General features: G+C 47.4%; 1 protein-coding gene across 1 annotated transcript in view; it reads left to right on the top strand.

Moving 5' to 3' along the window:
* AOPEP (aminopeptidase O (putative)) overlaps positions 1 to 17,737 on the top strand; it is a 274,924-nt gene that overhangs the window by 136,017 nt on the left and 121,170 nt on the right. The window lies entirely within an intron of this gene.

The following is a 17,737-nucleotide window of genomic DNA, read 5'->3' as shown; positions in this document are numbered from 1 at the left end:
CAAGCCCACTGTTGTACTGCTTCTTTTTATTATTATTATTTTTTTAATTTAAATTCTTTATTTCAGACACAATTTAGTAGGCATTGGGGTTCCCCTTCTCCTTCCCGCCCCTCATTGATTGTATTTTTTAAATATTTATTTGTTTTTATTGGAGAAGCAGATTTACAGAAGGAAGGACATACAGAAAGATCTTCCATCTTCTGGTGCCCTCCCCTAACGGTTGCAATGGCTGGAGCTGAGCAGTAGCCTCTTCCGGGTCTCCCACACAGTTGCAGGGTCCCAAGGCTTTGGGCATCCTGTGCTGCTTTCCCAGGCCATTATCAAGGAACTGGATTGAAAGTGGAGCAGCCAGGACTCCACCTGGTGCCCATATGGGATGCTGGGCGCCATGGGCAGAGGATTAGGCTGTTATTCCACAACACTGGTCCCTGGGGTTTGTTTTGACATATTCCCCGCCACCCCTTCTGCTGGGGACTGCAGCACAGCTCACCAAAGCGCTGTGGGGAAAGAGGGTGGGGAGAACCCCAGCAGCGGATGTTGACTGATGCTCCCTGCCCTAGGGGAAGTTCCTTGGCTTGGGTGTTTGCACACTAACCACCAGGAGCCTTCCAAATTGACTCATCCCATTGTTTGAGAGAGTCCTGGCCCCAGTGATGGGAAGCATAAAAGGGCAAGGCCAGGAGACCTGCGTTCCCACCCCCACCTCTGTTCCTGTAGCCACAGTGTTCGCCAGGCAGAGCAGCTACCCCCACGTGGGTAGCTGTTCCCACACAAGCAGCGCTGTGAAGGCAGTGCACTGCCTGCGCCTCTCTGTGAATAGAGGAGTGAGCAGGTCCCACAGAGGGAGGAACTGAGAGCTCTTCCGCACAGCCTGCCCTGGGGACTGAAAGGAAGGCCGGATGGCGGAAAGGGAGCTGGAGGCTGCCCCTTTGCAAAGCAAAGCAGGAGCCTGGGCACAGAACCTCTCTGTAGATGCTGCAGATGCTGCCAATGGGCTTACAGCAGAAAGAGGGTGTATGGCTGGTGTTTTCGCTTAACTGCTCTGCTGCTGGGAGGAATGGGTTGTAGGCCAAAACAAGAAAGCCAGCAGGAAGGGTTGGAGCTGCCACAGGGAACACCAGAATCCCATACGAGCATCTGTTTGAGTCCCAGCTGCTCCACTTCCCATCCAGCTCGCTACTAGTACATCTGGGAAAGTAGCAGAAAAATGGCCCTTGGGTCCTCCTTTCAATCCTTGTGAGAGACCCGGATGGAACGCTGGGCTCCTGGTTTCAGTCTGGACCAGGACTGGCCATTGTGGCTATTTGGGGAGTGAACCAGCAGTTGGAAGATCTCTCTCCCTCCCCCACCCCCCTCTCTCTTCCTCCATTCCTTTCTCCCTCCTACCCTTCCTTCTCTTTATAACTCTGCCTTTCAAATAAATAAAGTAGATCTTTGAAAAGAGTAGCTCATATAAGAGGTCATGGTGGTGGCAAGGACAGAGAATGAGTTGAGATGATCATGGAAAATACAATTAAAAGATGAAGTTTATTTTGGTACGAAAGGTTTGAAGCCCATGAAGTGTGAGGGTTCTTCAGACAACTTGTGGAAATGCATTTTATGGAAAAAGCCATTTGTGTAAAAAATTTTTTTGTCCCAAAATAAAGCTGTCTTTTGATTTGACTTTTCCATGGACTTATGGGGGTGAAAGGGTTGAGAATATACGAAATCACTCACAGGTTTTTAAGTTGAGTGGTTGGGTAGGTGATGCCGCTCATGCGTTGGAGAGCACTGGTTTTGGAGAAGAAACCAAAGATTCCAGTGTTGCATGAGATGCCAAACACAAAGGTACTTCAAAAAGTTCATGTAAAATGGAATGAAATGGTAAGTTTATTTTGGTGCAAGACATTTAGAGATCTGTGTATGTAAGCTAGGGGTCTTCAAGGAGCTCTTGGAAAATGTAAAATGAGAACGACACAGATTTCACAAAAAACTTTCGCCTGGAATTAAAGTGATTTCTGTGTGTGATGCATGTATTGGAAAGACAGTTACAGATAGAGACAGCTAGCTCTTCATCTGCTGGTTTACTCCCCAAAAGGTCGCGGTGGCTGGGTTGGGCTGAGCCAGAGCCGGGAGTCTGGTTAGGTCTCCCACATGAGTGCAGAAGTCCAGGTACTTGGGCCATCCTCTGCTGCTTTCCCAGGCACACTAGCCAGGAGCTAGACTGAAAGTGGAGCTGCCAAGTTACTACTCAGCTCCTGTCTGGGTGGTGGGCATCTCAAGCAATGGCATAAAGTGTTGTGCCACAATGCCAGCCCCATAAACTGAACTTTTGATTCTGCTCATCCAGGGAACCTTTTCAGCTACCTTTTTAGGTGTTCAATGTTAAAAAAAATTTTTTTTCCTGAGTTCTGCAAGGCAGGAGCTCACTGTAGAGATTGGAATATTCAGAGTTAGAGCAGTTTAAAATTTCAGTTACATGGAAATCTAGAGAGAAAGCGAGGGGAAGAGGAAGAGGAGGAAGAAGAGGAAGAACCAACTCATCTGAGGAAGGTAGTGTGAGTAGAGCAAACTAAGACACCAGGGGTCATGGAAACCAGTAAAGGAAGTTAAGGCAAGAAGGCAGAAATGGCCACTGCTAGGAGGAATGTAAAAAGAGAGAGACGTGAGCTTCCTGTAGGCAGGTCAGACCTGTAGGCTGACATGAATGCTGTTAGTGACACTGACCGTGATGCGCCTGTTTCTGAGTGGTGGAGTGGAAACCAGATGGCAGTGGAGAGGGGAATGGTTGGGAGGAGAGGTCAGGAGCTCAGCCAGAGCTGGGGCTGTGTGGGACTGGGATGGTGGAAATCAGACGGGCGTGCCTGGAGGTGGAGGACCTAGGGTCATGCCTTGGGTGCAAGCTGTGTAACTGAGGATGCCTTCCGCTCTCAGACGTGGTGCGTCCCACCAAGAGGCCACCACCATCCTCCACATTTCTCTAAGTCCCTGTGGTGCCCCTGGTTCCACATGACCTCAGTTGTTTGGTGCAGAGTTGGGGCATCCTAGTTAGAATGTGTTTGCACCTCCTAAGCAAGTTAAACTATGTACCGTGGGAACTCAGTTCCCACAGAGAGGAGCCTCACCTCTAGTTTCTCCCGATCTAGTTTCTTTTCCTTTTGTGTGTAGAGTCAGGAACAAGAATGCTGTATTTTTAGACTTTTGTGCTATAAGGCTTATGACAGCATTTGCTTTTCTTTGTGTTGGCATTCAGAAATTGTGTTTGCCTAAATTTGGGCTAACCACGAAATGACTGCATTTGAAAGACTCAGCGCACATCAGAATGGAAAACACTGTTATCAGAAGCACTCATAATGGGAAGGAAATGTTTCTGGGCCTGCCCTGAATTACACAGTGTAGGTTTGCTTTACTTCGGAGCCCTTTGGAGTCTCCCTTAAATGGACACAAAAGCAGCCAGCAAGTTTTGAAAGTGAAAGGGAAAGGAGTTACCGAGATCTGTTCTCCAATTTTGTTACAACGCCAAAACAAGACCTTGGAAAGAAGTCCTTTAGTTGATGCAGGGACCAAGGATGCTTTCTGTTTTTGTTTTCCTTTTAAGGCATCTCATGGTGTTAAAATCATGGGCCAACAGTGATTTGGAACTCAGAGCTCGTGTCCAGACTCTTAGGTGCTGTCTCTGGTATTCTACACATGGTTGACCAAACCCTTGTTTCTAAAATCATTTCCTTTTCCCAGCTACTGTGTCATTTTATTTAATTTTTATTCTTTTATACATATTTTTAAAAGATTTATTTTATTTGGGAGTTCCCGTCCAGTGGCCCACTCCCCAAATGACCACAATGGCCAGAGACAGACCAGCCTGAGGCTGGGAGCCAGGAGCTTCTTCCAGGTCTCCTACATGGTGCAGGGGCCCAAACACTTAGCCCATCATGGACTGCTTTCCCAGGCCATTGGCAGGAAATTGGATTGGAAGTGGAGAAGCCAGGACTCAAATAGCACCCGTATGACATGCTGAAGCCACAAAGAGAGGGTTAGCTTGATGTGCCACCACCACAGCATCCTAGTATTCTCTTTGACTTCCAAACACTTCACTAGCCGATCCTTTTCCACCTGATTTATTGGCAGTTTAACATTGTTTCTTACATGTCTTAAGACTTGAAAAGACCAAATGATATATCCACCATCATACCTGGTAGAGAGCAGAGCAAGATACAAACCTAAAGATTGAAATTATTGTCCTCTTTTCATTATACTCAAACTCTGCCTGCTGGGTATTCAAGATAGTACTGGCTTACATTAAAAAAAAAGAGGAGCCTAAACAAGAATAAACTTCCTCACGTCACAATGAGATCATAAACCAGATTGACTAAGTCCTTGTGCACAACCTAAGCAAAACAGTAAATGACAACCATGTGGGGGGGGGATGTGCACACACATGTGTACACGCTGCACGTGTGCACACACACTCACACCAGCACACAAGTGCTTGCGTCGCTGGCACCCATGGCAGAGACCTGGACCGAGTTCTGTAGCCGTGGCTTCAGTTTAGCCTGGCATCAATTGTTACAGGTGTTCGGAGAGTAAATCAAGGGGTGAGAGCATGTCTCCCTCTCTGTCTCCCTCTCTCTCTGTCTCCCTACCCCATCTCTCTGTCTCTGCCTTTTAGATCAGTATTTTTAAATATTCCATGTATCCTGAACTCTGGAAGGATATACTCATACAAGTTAAGATCAAAATAAATATATATATATATATATATATATATATATCGTTGCACCAAGCATCTTTGTCTTTTTAACATACGAAAGGGTTTGTCTTACTATTTCAAAAGATAGCGGAGAAAGAAAACCCGAAACTTAGATATTGGGGAATAACCAAATGAGAGGAGAAAAATTTTGTTTTGATTCTGATGTACTAATTTCAGGAGCTTACTTTTAAAATGAGATTGATTTGTATATTTGAAAGAAACAGTGTCGCAGAGATAAAGAGAGATATATTCCATCTGCTGGTTTACTACTCCCCAAATGGCCACAGTGGTCAGGGCTGGGCCGAGCTGAAGCCCAGAGTGTGATCTGAGTATTCCATGGGTGGCAGGGGTCCGAGGACCTGGGCCACCTGCTCCTTTCCCAGGTACATTAGGAAGAAGCTTGATGGGAAGTGGATTAACTGGGACTTGGGATACCAGTGCTGTAGGTGGCAGCTAAACCAACTGTTCCACAACATGAGCTCCTAATCTCAGTAACTTGTAAGAACCATTTCCCGTTTGTGCCTCCCGTCCACTCCCTGTTGGATCAGGGTCTCAGCAGGAATATCTTAGACTGACTGCACAGTAAGTTTCATTTGATCCAAACGTGTCCTGGATTGACTTTCTTGTGTGTTCCCCTGGGTGGCACATTTGCTTGCATTTCTCCAACCTTCTCAGCCAGCCTTAGCTGGGAGCCTGGGAGACGGCTGCAGAACGTTTGATCACATTCATGACACCAGGCTCTTTCCCATTGGCTGTTTACGAAAGGTGTCTTTTCTGCACAGGAGACCCAGGGTCTCTCCCTCCTGTCTCCCCCTCACCTGCACGAGCACTGGGCAAGATTGCCCCGCCTGCCCACCATTGCTCTTGCATGTTACCCTACCCCTGCCCGCAAGCTCACCCCTGGGCCAATGCTCCAGTCATGGCCCTGGTCGAAGAAGAGGTGAAGGGGCTTCGTGCTAGGCCCCCGTGACTTTTGGCTCTAGGATGCTCCTGGAGCCCACTGCTCTCCATGGAGTGCTTTTTCTTAGCCTCTGCTGCCAGCACGGAAGTGCTGTGGTGGGCAGGGTCAGAGGAGATCCGTGTCAGTTTTTATCATGTGTGATTTATTATCCCTCCCCCTTCCTCCATCCCCACAGCCTCGTTCCCCCGGATTCATCGTGGAAATGGAGCTCATGCTGCCAAAAAAAAAAAAAAATGTTGACAATCCATCCTGTGAAGGAGGTGCTGACAAGCACCCAGCCAGTGCAGCCCCTGCTCCCAGGGCCTGCCCCCACACTTGGTACAGTGATAGACAGACACACACAGACAGAAACACCTTTCTCTGCCTTCATCATGAGGACCTCACTCCTGGTCACAGAAGCATCCCATCACTAATGGGAAAAGCCCCCACGACACCCACTGAGCAGATCTACCCACGGGTTAAAGAAAGCATGAGTGTCACCGCTGTGTCCTGTGAGATGCACATGGTGCTCCAGTGCCGTGCGGTCTCTTAGAAATCCTGAGGGTTTTTTTTTTTTTTTCATGATAAAAAGAAACCTCCCCTGCATGAGCCTTCTCTGTCACACTTGGAAGTTTTCGCCTCGCCAGTCTTCCTCAGAACTGTTATTCCTAGTGCCAGAAGAACACAGCAGTCCTCACACTCCCACGTGCAGGGACAGTTCCATCCGCAGTGACGCAGACCCACCTCCCAGGAGAGCTTCCCTCCTTGGAGAGTCCCTCAGCATCGCCATCACTCACAGAGGTCCAGCCTCCCCTGGCTGTGCCTCCGGGAGAGCTCCCACACAGACCCTCCTCCCACAGCCTGCTCTTCCTGCCTTCCTTCTCTCACCGCTTGGCTCACTGGGGAAGCCAAAGCTCCTGAAATGCGTCTGCATCCTCACCTAGTCTATCTTGGCCAGCCATGCGCCCACCTCCTCTCCACCTGTGTACAAGTGCTGGGACGTTCACATGCCTTGCTGGAGTGCCTGGGATCCCAGTGCCTCCTACGCTTCCGATTCTGCCTTTGCCTTAATACACATCCTGGGAGGCAACAGGGGACAGCTTCCCCTATCAGAAACCTGCATGGAATGCCAGGCTCGTGGCTTCTCCCAGGACCTTCCTGGATTCTGTGAACATTTGGGAAATGAATCAGAAAGTGATTCATGCTTTCTCTTTTTCACTCCTTTTGAAAGGAAATGAACCATAAACCCTTCTCTCTCTCTTTTAAGATTTATTCTTTATTGGAAACACAGCTGAGATTTACAGAGAGAAAGAGAGACAGAGAGAGGATCTTCATCGGCAGATTCACTTCCCAGATGGCTGCAATGGCCTGAGCTGAACCAGTCTGAAGCCAGGAGCCAGGAGGCAGGAGCCTCCTCCAGGTTCCCCTTGCCAGGTGCAGGATCCCAAGACTTAGGAAGGATCGAAATAGAGGGAAAATTAGGTGTGCTCATTGCTTCCAAATTCTGGGGGAGAGGAGAGACAATGGGGAAACCACTCATGACTTTGAATACATCCCACTAACCCAGGGGTGAGGAACCATCACCTCATATCAACCCAGAATCTCAACGTGTACATATTCCAAGGGTTCCGTCCAGGTGGTTTGGATAGTTCTCAAATGCTGCTGTTTTTACCAGTCTAAGGATGATGTCACCCTCCCAATGTCCATTGGTTCCACCCACCGAGATGGTTGGCTGTCATCGTTTGTTTGGGGTAGTTGTCCAGTTAGTTCTGATCTTCTTCTGCTTCAGCACATGCCTTTTTTTTAAAATGTTGTCTCTATTTAGAATATCCTTTCCCTGCCTGCATAATTCCGTTTCATTATGACTCAGCAGTAGATAGCACTGCTTGCTAGAAAGAAAGAAAGAAAGGAAGAAAGAAAGCCCGCCAGCCAGCCAGCCCAGGCCCTACTGCTAAGGTTTGTAGATGCTTTGCCTTAGTCCCTGTAAATGAGGGAGGGTTAAGTGTTAGAATCTGGGCCTTCTGCGAGCCAACGTGAGAGCAGTAGAACCTTGCTCCTTCCCAGCCCTTGAGGCTGTCACGGGAGCCAAGCAGAAACTGACATCCTCATGTCCTTGTGCTCTTGAACTTCCAATACAGTGAGCTCAGTAGACCTTTTTCTCATGAAGCATTCAGCCTCAGTTCTTGTGTTACAGTAACAGAGAGCAGACTAGTCCCCATGCCAGCAGTCAGCTGGAGGTCCTCCTAGACTCCTGTGGCATCTTCCTCCCTGGCCTAGCCGCGTGCTTTGGTGATTATATTTAGAGTGAGCCACAGGCAATTGTGAATATCTGACCTTTTATAACAAGTATGTATGTATGTATGTATGTATGTGTTTGCAAGAGCAAGAGGTGATGAGACAGATCAGCCTCCCATGGGCTGATGCATTCTTCAAATACCTTGGATGACCAGAACCAAAAACCAGGAGCCAGGAACTGAGTTACCTGAGCCATCATCTGCTGTCTCCACAGTCCACATGAGCAAGAAGCTGAGGGCAGAAGCTGGAGGTGGGTAGGAGAATCTGGTACTCTGGTATGGAACTCCGACGTTTCAACTAGCTGAATGACCACCCTGGTGTTTGACAATTTTTGATCTAGAGAAAACTAACATTTCATGTGGTCTAACCTCAAACATCTTTCCTTCGTGACCCTTGAGGCTATTGTGTTTCAGGATTGTGTCTTGTTTATTCATGTACCGCACAGGTAGCATCTTGCCACCTGAAACATTGGTCACAGGGCAGCAGACGGTTAAACCCTTGGATGCACCCTGTGAGTCTCACGACTGAGAGAATAACATTGGTGGGCTCAGCATGTGTGGCTTTTGTTGGGATGGCAAGAAAGGATGCTATGGAACTCAGTGGACAGGGGAGAGGGAGAGGAATTCAAGGGCTGAAGGACAGGCCAGCATGGACAGGGACTGTGGAAACAGATGTTCCAGTCAGAGTGGACTTGCTGGAGGGAGAGGCATGGAAGGGAGCAGGGAGACTTACGGTGGCCAAGGGAGGGACTTGGCTAAGCCACCAAGTTCCTTCTTGCCAAAGTCAAGTGGCAGTCGAGGCAGAAGGGGAGCTATTTGAAGTTCCAAGAATGACATCATGGAAATGGAGTTCTGGGAAGATTACCCAGCCTTGAGGGTAGCACATGATCAAAGAGACAGCGTCTAGAGACAGATGGATTAGGTGGCTGTTGGAGGCCTTAGTTCAGAAGCATTTGGTTGGCCTAAGGCTGTGAGTAAGTTGCTCATTTGGGGTTATTTAACATGGATTGAAATGTCAACTCAGCTTCAAAGAAGTCTTCTAATAATACAATAGAAAGGTATCTGTGATTACGCATAAGGATTGGCCCATTAAAAGAAATGGTTGGGCTTGGCGGCGTGGCCTGGTGGCTAATGTCCTCGCCTTGATCCCATATGGCCGCTGGTTCTAATCCCGGCAGCTCCACTTCCTCTCTATCTCTCCTCCTCTCAGTATATCTGACTTTGTAATAAAAATAAAATAAATCTTTAAAAAAAAAAAAGAGAAATGGTTAAGATCATGGGGCTTCGTGGACTTTGTTAGGACCTTGAAGAGAGGAGAAGGCAATCAGCTCCTTGGCTCAGGTCTGACCCATCCTGCCTGTTTGTTTAAGATTTATTTATTTCAGAGGCGAAAGATTAAGAGAGATTGTCCATTCCCTGGTTCATTCCCCAAATGGCCACAATGACTGGGGTGAGGTCAGGCCAAAGCCAGGAGTCTGAAACTCCATCAGGGTCTTCCATGTGATTGCAAGGGGCCCAAGGGCTTGGACTCGTGCTGCTGCTGCTTTCCTAGGTGCATTAGGAGGGAGCTGGATCAGAAATGGAGCAGCCAGGACATAACCAAAGCTCTGATACAGGATACCAGCATCACGAACAGCAGATAACTTGCTGCACCACAAAGCTGACCTGATCCGTCCTGCTCTTGTAGAGATGTGGTCTAGGAGGCAGGCCTGACTCAGTTCCTGGGCTTATCAATCTTCAGTTCGGCTTCCGGAATGATAGCACAGGGCTTCTAAGAGCAAGCCCGGAGAGCCAAACTGCTTGGATCCAACTCTTGACTCTGCATGCAGTGTGGCCTTGAGAGAGTTACCCAAGCATACTGACCTGTAAAACAGGGATGACAACACCGTCGTTTCTCTCTTACTGGAGGATGTGAGAAGTAGATGCAGTGAACATCCACACATCATCTGGCAAACACATATTAACTTGAATCATTGGAAAGAACCATTCTGAATCATCTCAGATAAATATTGACAATTCCCCATGGCTGAAATCAATAGCACATATTAACATGCAATTGCTGGTACCCCTTGGCACCTGTTAAATATTGTCAAACAAGTGACATAGAACACAAGGCCACCAGCCCTGCAGGCAGCCCCACTTTCTATCTTAGCTTCTTCCGGGTTCCTTGGTCTGCCTTTTTTCTGCCTCTTCTTTCTCCACTGCCACCCTCCCAGGGGACCACATAGTACACCCTCCTTATGTCTTACCATCCAGAGCCTGGAAATACCTACCATTCCAAACATAACTGCTGGCAAACGTAACTGGCAGACATGTCCACAAAAGTTAGTTTTAGAAAAAAAAGCAATAGAACACTTGGGGGGGGAGGGGGAGCAAGAAAGCCTGGTTGCAAATGAAAGGGATGGGCTCAAAGGAGACAGAGCTGAAAATTCAGTGGATGCTCTGGTTAATAGCTCGAGGTAGAAGCTGAGTTGGCAGGACTTCCGAGGCTAACAATCCTCATACCCTCCTGGAGCAGATGGGTCGCCCGAGTGTCCCCTCTGAGTAGTGACCATGGGTTCTGGGCCGTGCCTTTGCCGTAGCTCAGAGGCCTTACCCTATACCCTCTCTCTTAGGTCCTTGGGCTCTCTTCCTCTGCTTCCCCCAGTTTATTTCACTTGAGCCATCTGCACTAGCAAGCTAGCTGTGAAGAGGGTGGTTACCCTTTTGCGATGGCAGGGTGCTCTACTTCTGCTAGCATTTTCTGCAAAACTTGCAGGCTGCCAGCCAGCCAGAAGCAGACTCTGCCCTTTCCTGTTGCAAAGGCCAGTTCCACCTCCCCGGGCTGCCCACTCAGGTTCTGTTTCCTGTTGGAGGGACACCCTCCACTCTCAGCTCTTTGAAACAGCTAAGATGACAGACTCACCCTGAATAACTGAACTCAAATAACCTCCCCTCTTCATTTCACTAGATCATTCCCTGGTTACTAATCACTCAGGTATTTCTATGGGCGGGATGCAGTTCTCCATAGGCCCTTAATCACTTATTTATACTACATGGTATTTTCTTTTCAATAGTGTTTAGTGAAATTTTTCGAAGTACAGAAAATCATAAGTAGTAAGGCAATCCATTAACTATGGGTTATTGTCTCTTTTCTCTCAAAAATCAAAGTGCATAATCAGAGATTTCAATTTAGAAAACCATAAAAGACCGTCTTTGCCAGTGTACTCCCTTACCCGAAGGTGATTGCAGCTGGCATTTTTGTTAATCTTCTGGGTTGCTCTCTGTGTAACACTGATCCACTATAACATGGCTCATACTTGCCTATTGGTTCTTAGAATTAACTCATATACAGAGACTAACCTATCCTAATTCACTCTTCCTCTGCCTGTTCCAAGGACAGGTGAGTGCTCAGCCGTCAGAGAAACAGTCAGCCCTTTCCCACGTAACATAATCCTGAATTGACTTTGTCATCCCTGAATCCCATATTGCTATGATTTGATTTACGTTGCGGCCAATAGCGTTGACCCAGAAGTCCCGATAAAAGGCATGCTAGCATGCTTCCGTCAACACTGCAGAAACACAAAGGAAGAAGACCTGCTAGAAGTTAAAACCCAGTTTGACCAGAGTTGTTCTACCTTTCAAGCCAACAGTTGAGAAAAAACATCTTAAAAGAAGGGTTGTACTTTTTCCCCCCCAACATTGTACTAAAATCCGGAAATGAGAGGAAGAAGCAAAACTATCTTTGTAAATGGCATAATCTTATGCCAAGAAAAGTTTTAAAGAATCCTATAACAAACAAACAATCATTAGAGCTAATGAGCAAGTTCAGTGAGGTCACAGGATACAAGATGAGTATAGCCAAATAAGTTGTATTTCTATGCACTCCTATGACTGATAATCTGAAAATGGCATTAACAAAATAGATTCTTTTATGGTAGCATCAAAGGTGATAAAGTATTTTTAAATAAGTTTAGCAAGTGAAGCATGTTTCTATACTGGGAACACATCTAATCGTGTTGAAAAACGCTTTGTGTTTATGGACTGGGACTTTAGTGTTGTTAGGACAAGTATAATCTCTAAACGGATACCTGGAGCCAGTGAAATCTCTAAAAATCTCAGTTGTCTTTTGACAGAAATGGGAAAGCTGATCCTAAAAATTCACTTGCATGGTTTATAGTAGGCAAACACTGGAAGTAGCTTGAATGTTCCTAATCAAATGAATGAATGAATGAAATACAGCAGAACATTGATCAGCTATAAAAAGTACTCAAAACCTGCCATAACACAGGTGAGTCCTAGAGTCATTCTCAGTGACAGAAACTGGACACAAAAGGCCACATGTTGTGTCATTCCATTGATATGGGCCTCCCCACCCCACCCCACCCCAGAATAGACAAATCCATAAGCACAGGAAGGTGACATGCATGGTATTAGGGGCTGGGAAGAGATGGGCAGGGGGCTAGGGAGTCACTGCCAGGAGGTTCAGGATTTTATTTTGATGTGGTAGAAAGTTCTAAAAAATTCATTGCAGGGGATGACTGCACAATGTTATGAATATACTAAAAAAAAATCACCAGATTACGCATTTTTAAGTGATCCATTTTATATGTGAATTATGTCTCATTAAAAAAAATTATGGAAGTCCTTGGCCATCTCGTAACATCCCACGTAGCAATGATGTGAGTAAAAGGTGAAAGGAGAAATTAGGACACGAGGCAACTGGTGACGTCAGGGGGTTTGACAAGGAGCCCTTCCCAGGATTCTGTGCCCTGGACAACATCTTCTCAGGTGTAAGGTGTAGAACACCTCCACAGAGTGGCGGGAAACAGATCCTCCAAGCAAGCATTGCTGTAATGCAAGTGCATTTGCACAAGACAGCGTGTTAGTTCCTTATACCCTTCCATTCCCCTCAACAATTCAACGCTGGTTATTGTCCCGTTATCAACACATCCAGGTCCCTTTTCTTTTTTCAGGATATGAGTGTCCAGTTAATCACCGTTGGATATTTTTGGTGATTTCTAGCGTTTGTGCTTGCACACACAAGGTTAGAGTGAATGGTTTTACACTTACTGATAGCATCTGTGTGGAGACCAAGACAGTGTCCACACTCGCAGCCACTCACACTGTCATGCATCCTGGCGCGTGGTAGACTGAACACCAAGCAAGCACTCCCCCGCCCACCACCACCGCCGCCATCGCCACCCTCCTGCCAAGGGTTGTACTGTCCTCCGCCAAGAAGGGACAAGTCCTTCTGCAGCTCCCACAGGCCCATCTGCTCCTCCTGAGTCATCCATGAGGCCGTCCTGCCCATTAGCCCAGCACACAGTGCCACGCATGCCGTGGGTGTCCAGCACGTGCTTCTGAGAGGAAGCCAGGATTTGCCTCTTTCCAGGATGAAGTCACGATTTTTTTTTCGTGGTGGCAAATCTTCCACATTTTACTCTTTACTCTTGCTTCCTATAACCAACAAAAATGTTTCTTTATATTCCCGGGTTCTGAATGTGTGTGGCAAATGGACAGTCAGAGGTTCCTTGTGGTCACCTTAACCCTGAATAGAGCCAGCAGTCAGTCCCTGTTAATAGGACTTACTTGTAAGACTGCCAATTCATGTACATTGCGTATGTCTTTCCTTCCCATCTCCCAAACACTGATACTATAAATAGGAACACAATAAATAAAAAGCCTTGAGTTGCTTGGACCCTATACCCGAAGCTGATTCTATTCTGTATGTCATCTAGTAGAATTCATGTAAGTCCTCTCAAGACAGTTTATTTGGTGCAAGTTTTTCTCTTTACTTTTTTTTCTTCAATCAAAATCACTCTTGATGCTGATTTAGCGAACATAGCAATCGTATTGACTTCACTGGAATGGACGAATTAAAGGTTTTTGCTACAGGCTGCAAATTGTAGATGTGATGGGATGGGTGTTTGGCGCAGTAGTTCAAATGCTTCTTGGGACGCCTGCGGTGTGCCCGGGTTCGCGCCTCAGCTCTGTTCCCAGCCCAGCTAGCAGATCTGCTTTCAACCAGGCCTAGCCCTGCTGCTGTGGGCACTCAGAGAGTAACATGGATGAAACACTCCCCCTCCTTTCTCTCTCCCCATCCCCTTCTCTCTCTCTTCCCTCTTCTCCCCTCTCTCTTCCTCCTCTCGCTTCTCTCTCCCTCCCTCCTTTATTTCTCTCCCATCTCCCTCTTTCTCTCTCAAGTAAAAATAAATAAAACTTGTTACAAAAAACAGATACTAGAGTAAGCAAGAACCTTAAAAATGATTTTTTTTTCCTGACCTTCTATATCCCTGATGGCTGGCCACCCACCTGTATATTTCCTGGCTCTCATCTCATTGTGGAGTAAATAGCAGGTCCCTTGTAGAAATAGCCTGATTCTCTTAGATGAGGAAGGAATTTGCCCAGCTCTTTCAGCTCTGATTTTCAGCACTGCACAGAACACACCTTGCTCCTACCGAAGCAGTCCGCCTGTCTGAAGACCATTGTCTTTTCCTGACCGACAGGTTGCAGGTGTTTTGTTTTATTTTGTTTTGCCATACATGTTGCATGAGTGGGAGAACCCTTCGCCCTCTTGTATTGGACCGGGGCCTTGGCTGTTCTCATCGTTAATAGTGACCTGCTCCAGACGCGACGCTCGAATGAGCACAGCACTCCGAGCACGCCTGTGCAGATACAGTGCCTTCTTGGATCTGGATTGTCGAGCAAAGAAAGGAACAGTGTTGGCTGAGAGTCCCTCCTGTGTGCTGTCATTTTTTTTTTTTTAAGATTTATTGATTTACTTAAAAGGCAGGGAGAGAGAGAGAATCTTCCATTAGCTAGATCACTCCCCAGATGGTTGCAATGGCCTGGGCTGGGCTGGGCTGAGCTGAAGGCAGGAGCCTGGAATTATGCGTGTCCCCCACGTGGGGAGCAGGGGTCCAAGCAGTTGTACACTCTTCTGCTTTCTTAGGCAGCTTATCCTGGAGGCGGGATCAGAAGCAGAGCAGCTGGGACTTGAACCAGCGTTCCTGCGTGGAATGCTAGCATTGCAGGTAATAGCTTAGCTTGCCGCACCACAGTACCGGCTTTCACAATACCATGTTTCTTTTTAAAACTCAGTACCACACTCTTTCTCTTGGTATTCAACATTCCACATCCAATAATTTTAGCAACATTCATTGAGTGCTTTTGATATCCCCGACACTGTTCTAAGCACTCTACATATGTTAATCTCATTTGATCTCACAGCGTACCTGTAAGTGCTAGTACCACAGTAGCATCTTTCTCTTCAGCTTACAGATGAGGGATCAGGAATGTAGAGATGTTAAGCAGGTAGCCACTGTCACACAGCTAGCAAGTGGTGAGCCAGGAGGAAATCAGAGGCAGGTCTGCCAGCAGAGCCAAGGTCTTAGCATCCACATTCTGAATTGTCCCTTGGTACCTCCCATCTGCTCCTCCCTCCTGGTGACGCAGCCTATCATGGTGCTTATCGTTTTGGAAGCCACATCGGTCACCTCTGTCTATGTGTTGAGTTTACAGAGAATTTCATATGCTAAATCTTTTTTGGTTTTCAAACCCTTTGCACCTGTTAAATATTACCTTGTGACTGGATCTGTGTTTCTTCCTGTGGTTGTGTTCTTGGTCGTTGGATGCTGTTTGTCAAGTCAAGCAGCCACACCCTCAGCCTTCGCTCCTATGTAAATTTATTAGAACAATAAATCAGCATTCCTCGGGCATAGCCCCAAACCCTGCTGTAGTAAATTCCCAGTGCGAGCCCGGAGACAGCTACCATATGCTCTCTGTCACATCCAGTCTGCCAACCACCTTGAGGAAGTCAGGTCGCCACGGTGACTTGTGGAGTTGGTTGACCATCAGGATCCTATGCTAGCTCTGGTAGTTCATCATCATTTTTGCTTCCCTGTGTCACAAACTGTTCAGTACCTTCATCCTGCCTTGTGCCTGCTTTCCCTCAGTTCCCACTGGCTTCGCTCCTCAGAATATGTGTCTGCCTCCATCAGGGTCCTTCCCAGCGTCCTCCGATGGGACTCCCTGGAGATCTGTAATCACGGGTGGGAATTTTCACCTGACCCCTTATCCAGGCCTGGGATTGGTTCTGCTTGACAAGGTGAGGCAGCCCTTTTCCATCTATGCCAAGCACTAGTGCCCCCATAACAACTCCTGGTCTGTCATTAGAGGTTGAAAATCCTCGTTGGCAGAAAAGCTGAAGCAGAGTGGGAGTCGAGTCATTGCCTCCTTTGCCGCTCGGCACCGCGTCATCCTCATGCTCCCAGCATCACTTCACAGGCAGCTTCCTGTTCTGGGCTTCTCTCCAAGCAGCATCAGCTCATTCTGAATTTTTCTTCCTGGCAATAGTTCTGATGCTCTCGTACCTGTTGCTAGTATTGTCTTTCATTCCATTGCCTGTCCGTCGCCCCCTCCGACCTTTACCCCCTAGCACATGTCTTCTGAAAACCCACCCTTATCAGAAACCTCCTGCACAGTTGTGTTTGTGTCCCGGCTCCCCACTGTCCTCTGGTTCTCTTGTGGACACGCGTCCCCTTCATCGCTCGGTCTCAGATGGTGGTGAGTCGTCACCCAGACCAGTGCATTCACCCGCAGCTTCTACTGTCTTCACCAGGGATTTTGCTTCTTAGAGAAGAATTTCTGAAAGATGGCCCTCCAAAACCCAAGGATGTTTTCGGATTTGGGTTGATGCTCATTGCTTTTCCAAAATCCATCTGCCCTTGCCCTGTATCGCATTATTAATGTTCTGGAAGTCTGTCCGCATCTTCTACTGTTGGCGCTGATGCAAAGCCCGTGCCGGGCCCCTCTCAGCACCTGCACTCGGCCTCAGTAGTTCCTGACCCATGGCTCCTTCCAGGGATTTGTCCTTCAGTCGTTTTGGGGACCACCTTTTCAGCACCAGTGACGTCCAGCACTGTCTGCTTACAGGATAGTGGTCTGGGGGGACCCCTCCTGCTGTGTCACTGTTAAATCCATTTGGGGGAAAAAAAAACACACAAACTGACCAAATAGCAGTAGGTTCAATATAGTACCAATCTGTTATTAAAGCTGTTCACAAATCTTTGTCCACTTGCCTTTGATAACACCACTAGTGCCACTGTGGAAAAACTGTTGTTTTTAAAAATTGTTTAAAAATGAGCCCTGCACGGTAGTCTAGTAGCGAAAGTCCTCTCCTTGCACACACTGAGATCCCATAGGATACCGGTTCTAATCCCAGATGCTCCACTTGCCATCCAGTTCCCTACTTGTGGCCTGGGAAAGCAGAAGAGGACGGCCCAAAGCCTTGGTACTCTGCAACCATGTGTGTTGGAGACCCGGAAGAAGCTCCTGGCTCCTGGCTTCGATCTGACCATTGTGGCCACTTGTGGAGTGAATGAACAAATGGAAGATCTTAGAAAAAGTGTTTAAAAACACTTATTTGATTCTTTGAAGAGCAGACAGTTCATAGCCACTGATTCCCTCTCCAAAATGCTCCAGGGCTGGAAATTCATTCCAGGTTTCCATGTGGGGTAGGGATCCAATTACTTGAGCCACTACCTGCTGCCTCCCTCAGTGCGGTGCACGGAAGCAGGAATTGAATCAGAGTGGAGCGGAGACAGAAAATCAGGCACTCTAGTGCAGGATGTGGGCTTCCTCGGTGGCATCTTAAATTCTATGCCAAGGGCCTGGCAGCATGGCCTAGCGGCTAAAGTCCTCGCCTTGCACACACTGGGATCCCATATGGGTGCCGGTTCTAATCCTGGCAGCTCCACTTCCCATCCAGCTTCCTGCTTGTCGCCTGGGAAAGCA

This window comes from Ochotona princeps, chromosome 31, assembly GCF_030435755.1.
Source record: "Ochotona princeps isolate mOchPri1 chromosome 31, mOchPri1.hap1, whole genome shotgun sequence".
Classification (NCBI taxonomy): Eukaryota; Metazoa; Chordata; class Mammalia; order Lagomorpha; family Ochotonidae; genus Ochotona; species Ochotona princeps.
The sequence above is the reverse complement of the archived record's forward strand: the minus strand, read 5'-3'. Positions and strand labels throughout refer to the sequence as shown.